Source organism: Manacus vitellinus, unplaced genomic scaffold, assembly GCF_001715985.3.
Source record: "Manacus vitellinus isolate BGI_N305 unplaced genomic scaffold, ASM171598v3 scaffold_9_pilon, whole genome shotgun sequence".
In the NCBI taxonomy this organism is placed as follows: Eukaryota; Metazoa; Chordata; class Aves; order Passeriformes; family Pipridae; genus Manacus; species Manacus vitellinus.
The window spans coordinates 6,283,231-6,289,230 of record NW_021940917.1 but is presented as its reverse complement, the minus strand read 5'-3'; positions in this window follow the sequence as shown (position 1 = coordinate 6,289,230).

Sequence of the window (6,000 nt, the reverse complement as noted above, 5' to 3'; positions counted from 1 at the left end):
AATAGTTCAAAAAAAATGGTTTCTCCTTCCTCATCTCTTCAGAGTTAGGGTATGTACAAAAAGGGCGCCTACAAGTGTCCTGTCTTCTCTTTATTCTGAGCATCTTGAGGACTGCACAAAATGCTATGGTGGTCTTACAGTAGTTTCAGTTAGGAAAATACAGTTTAAGTTCTCAATCTTTAGTCTCCTGACAAGACCTTTTTCTTCTTATCAAGGACATGCAATTTTTCAGGCCAGTATATACCATGCAAAAGTATACACTCCTACCAGACTACTGTATCTACAAGGCAGAGAATACTGGTAGGCAGAGATCATAGTTCAGTTTGCAGTAATTGTATTCACCCTGTGAAGCAGGATTAACTGGTTCAACAGTACTGATGAAATACTATTGATGTAACTATACAGCTTTCAGGACTTTGATTAGCTGATTTATATTGGCATAACACCACACTGAATTGTCCACCCTAACATCACAGTCACAAATACACAATACACACACTCTTACCAGAGTCTTTCTACCGCTCCTTCTCCTCCAACCAGAGCTCTTATAAACAGGAGCTTCCCAGATCCTTTATTTTAAGGAATCAATTTCCTTCATCCTCAGACTGCTCAAGTAGCTTTTTGAAGTGCCACTCTCTTAAAAGCTGGATCCCTCCCTCCTATCTTAACAGATGTCCAATACCCATTTAAGGTAGTCAGACGCCAGCCTGTCATGTTCTAAATCAAATAAGACTCAAAAAAATAACATTATTGTTAATTTCACACTGAAGCTGTTTCATCTACTCCTTTTCTCTTGTACCTCAGACCTTGTGGTCATTTTGCTTGCACTTGGTCTAAGCAAAGATAAATTGACCTAATTAACCTGTGATTGTTAGTCATATATATTAAATGATTGCTTAAATTCTTATCCTGTTCCATTTTCAATAGTCATCATTACAATTTCCTATATCAAATGCTGACAGCATCAAATATGAGATCTCCTGTGGTGGTTAAGGAGTGAATATTCCACACATTAACTGTTCCTTTAGGAACCCTTCTAAGTGTCACTTTGAAGGACCTCCTTCCCTCCAACTCCTGATAGATTCTAATTATTTCATTTTGTCTTCATCATCTTTAACTGACCTCTCATCTTCCTGGTCACTAGCAAGTGCTGCATCCCTGAGAACTATCAGTCCTGCTATGGCAGCTCAGGAAAACAGAAGAGGTGTGTCTTTTGCTGTGGGGAAGGCCTAATCAATGGCCAGCTGAAATCAATGGATTTCAAAACACCTGATCATTCATAGTAGGGAAAAGGGTTTGCCTTGTTTAGCTTGCAGTCATTCCTTGTTACAAACACAAACACAAGCCAAATGCCCACTCCTTATTCAACCATTCAGAAATTTCTTAACTTATTAGGAGACTATTTCAAAAAAGTCTTACTCTGACCCTAGTGCAGAGAGATTAAGATTAAAGTGTTTCAGAGCAGCAATCTTTCCTGCTCATGACCAAGTGTTTTGCAAGCTGATTTCAACAGGGTGTGAAAATGCCAATGATTAGACAAATGTAAGACCTTGTTTTCACGTGAAGTTCATTTTAGGATCAAGGCTTCAGTCAGTGTAGCCATGGCAATTTTATTACAGCACACTAATATCCAAACTGTTACCATGGAACCGAGTTACAAAGACTTGGACAATCAATTCCAATTACAATAGTTAAATGGTCATGACTTAAATCATACAAATGGCAATTTTCATACACATATTTGAATTAAATAATTCTATTTACTGAGGACAGAGCAAGTTGTGCTTAGCATTGTAATTCCAAGGCATGTTGTTCAGAATATAATGATATAATTTGCCCTGATATTCACACATGCTACTTTCTTTTTCCTTTTTTAACCTACATTCAAGTACCATTCAAAAAGGTAGACTCCTGCTGTCTTTAGACATCAAAGAAAACCACAGAAATTACATCCAATCTGATCCTGAGCAATCAAACATTCAGATGTTCGATATTTCAAAAAGCAAACACATCAGCACCAATTGAAATTGGCTTTTACAAGGTAATTTTTTATCTGGAAGTCAAATAATAGTACAATTAAATTTCCCTGTTAGTTGATTTTGGAATAAGCAGAAGAAAGAGAAAAAGAATTGAATAGGGTAATCCAAAGACACTTTAAAATATGGATTTGGTTATTATTTTAGGAAGAACAAGAATAAAAGGTAATTTCGACCTTTTTTTCTTGGCTAGAGGCAAGAAGAAGAAAAGAGTGAAATAGAACACTTAGCAAAATAAGTATCCTTGATGTAACCCTTCCTTCTATCCTTGACAGAAGACAGTGAATATTTTATTAGCACACACCAAATATAACATCAAGTGGTCAGAGAACCAAATAGCACAGCTATTCCAAGGGTATAGCTTTTTTGTGGGCTCTGATGAGAAAACAAGAATAGAGAATACCTGCTTCAGCAGAACAAGTGAAGCATTCTCCACTCACAGTCAAAGATATTTTGGAGCCTAAACATTAGCTACACTTATTGCTCATTTGGACAAACAATCAAAGCGTGCAGAAATCAAAACAGCGGGTTGTTTATTACGTGCCATCTGCCACCAACATGACATAAACTTGGACAGCACGATCATTACTGTTTGTGCAACAATTGCATGGAAGTGTTTACTGGTAGCTAGCATTTATTGAGAAAGTGAGTTTATTTTGCAATTGTTCAATGAAGATTCCAACTTACATAACCTCTTGGACAAATGGTGTGTTAGTTCAGTGCCTGAAGTCCTATTCACCTGGAAAATCTAATATATGACAAGAACAAAAAACCCGTACAACAGCATGACCATTACGCCTCTGCAAAGCAAAAAAAAACGCCTGCTGTAAAAAACACCACACTGATTTAAGCACTGCTGTCAACATTTTCTTCTTTTACACCCCAAGGATAAATAGGCTCTTATGGGGAAGCGAATCTGGGTCTTACAGACAGGCAAAGCTCCTACTACTGATTATTCACAGTTGGGTCCCCAGAAACTCTTACCACATTTCATATTTTTCAATTTGAAAGAATCTACTACTTTTCTTGAAACCTCCTTCGTCCCAGAAATATAACACATTAAAAAAAATAGAACATCAGCACAAAAAAACCCAACCACAAAAAGAACCCCAAACAAACAAATAAAAAATAAAACCAAACCAACCAACCAACCAAACAAAAACCAAACAACCCTGTGGAACCAATGTTTACCTTTTACTTTCCCTTTAGTGTTCAAAAAATTAATATATGACTATCCACCTGAAAAATCATTATCCAACATCATCATTGTTCACAACCACAAAATAATACTATTCACTGATGAGAAACTAAGTTGGAAGCCTCTGTAAGTAGCCATCTCTTTCACAGACTTCTTTCTCTTAATTGCACATGTATTTTTGCTTTTGAGATGAGCAAATGTCACAAAGAAACCAAGTCTGACTGTTACTTTATTGTTACAATAGTTAACCATTCATTTCTTTTAGGGGCTTTTTCCACCTACTTGAACAGTAAAATGAAAACTAGTGCCTTAAAAGTTAATGTTTTATTGAGGTGAGTAAAAAAGAAGAAAGGAGTAGTGAAGTAATAACACTGGATCAGGAGAGACCTGAAAATTCAGAGACCCTGTTCAGAGACCTACTGATGTCAACACAATACCTAGACTATAATGGTGAATTATCTCCATTCCCTTTCCTTTAAAATTAATACCCTTGTTTATGATACACAAGAGTGACAAACAATGAAAAGCTACCCAAACAGTAATGAGGACAGCAAATCACATATTTACAATAATAACTGTTTCTCAAGGCTAAGGAATTTGAACAGAACTTGAAAAAACATCAGTAATGTTTCTGATTTTCACCAAATAACCCCAACCAATTAAAGATTTATTACATTTCATTTCAGTATACAGCACTTCCATACCTAATATCTTCTATAACTTCTCTTCACTACCTGTGACCATACTTTAAAATATTCAAGAACTTTCCATTATTTAAACATTCAAAACCAAGTTGAAATCATGACTGTGCACAAAGACAGTTAGATTTATGGATATATTTTGATTTCTTTTCTGGAGAGGTGCTTTACCTGCCTGTGAATTCCTAAATGCTGACTCTACTCTTTAGTCTGTCCAGCCAGGACACAGTCTTTATTCCAGCTTCTGTCTCTAAAAGAATGTGAAATTCCTTGCAGAGACTTCTTGTTGGTATGCATCTGCATATATCAGGTATGGTATCAAAACACCTTAAAACATAATAGAGCATAGACCCTTCAGATTAGACTGCATTCTCTTTCAACCAGATTGAAATGCAGACAAAACAAGAGATGGCTCCTCAGTGAAAATGTTGATGCAAATACCTCAGATATAGATGCAAATGATAAAGTACAAAGAAAGTATTTCCTGGGAACACTACAAATTTAAAGTGTCAAATATTGGATTGATTTGAGGGGACACAGCAAAAAGTGTACAGATGGATACACTACTCACATGTGACAATTTTGTCAGGAGAGAATTTTCAAACGTTGAATGTTTAGCCTTATCTGAAAACAACAAGAAGCCCTGTAGAAATTTTTGAGACTTTTTCCTGCAGTTTTCTCTGATCTTTCTTTACCAACAATAAAGCTGATCTTCCTTCCAGTCCCTACCCCTTCACTAGTGAGGATCGTGTGCTTGCTGAAGCTGGTACCCATGAAAGGGTAATGCTTGAACTCTTCCTGCTGTTCCCGCCACTGCTCTCTTTTCATTGATTTTCATGGATTTTGAAAGAATTTAGTTACCATTGAGAAGTCTAACTTTTGAGTTCAAATTTGCTTGAAACAGACCAATTTTTTGGTGGGAATGAAGGGAACTGACAAACAGATGTCTTCCTTTTACCTTCTAGGTCTTTTAACAGTCAGATATGTATATAATGAAGTGCTGAAAAAGTATGGCTATTAACTTTTTTGCTCATCTACTCTTGGCTTCCTAGTTTGTTAGAGTGCTCAAAGTACCTAGGCTGGCACCCACTCTAAGATACAACTTCTGCTACCACTACTTGAAGGGGTGAAATTATTTATTTAGTTAGCCAGCCCTGACTTTTAATTCAGAATCAGGCATTCTATTTCAAAATTTCATTTATGAGCAGCAGCATGACCATAACTGCATACCTAAGGAACATGATCCAACTGCATTACATGGACACTAAAAAAAAAAAGGTGTTCAGTTCATGCTTTCAGGTTTCAAAATATGCACATAGTACTACATGTTCAGGTGTTTTTAAAACATTTGATATATTCCTTCTGTTTTAAGTCCAGCTGCCAAATAAACCCCATACACAGAACCCTACACTATGCCCTGCGAAAAAAACTAATGCTACCCCAGTCAAAATTCCAATAATATATTTTGGAGAAGAAAGTCTCAAAAATAGCTATCTGAGGAACAGTTAAGCAAGATAGATCACATATTTAAGCTGCAAAGGAAGCAAGGTAACACCAACAAAAATTATCAAAAGAAAGAAGATGACCAAAGTGTCTCAATATAATCTCTAAACTGGCAAAGATGACAAAAAGAAGTATCCCATTTTCAAGCACATATGTATTGGATTTATACAGCAATATTTCAGTAACAGGTGAGATACAAGGGTGGCTTAGAAGCTGCCAGAAGCTTCCCCCAAGTCCAGTATAGCTAATGCCAGGCGGGCCCAAGACAGACCCACCGCTGGACAAGGATAAGCCCATCAGTGACTGTGGTAGCACCTCTAGGAGAACAGATTTAAGAGGAGGAAGAATTTTTGTGCAGAAACAATTGCAGCCAAAGAAGAGAAGAGTGAGGAAGCAACAGTTCTGCAGACACCAAGTGAATCATAGAATTATAGAACCATTAAGGTTGGAAAATACCTCCATCATCAACCTCATACCCCCATGCCTACTCAAACATATCACGAAGTGCCACAGAGGGAGAAAACGTACTCCAGATGCTGGAGCAGAGATTCCCCTGCAGCCTGTG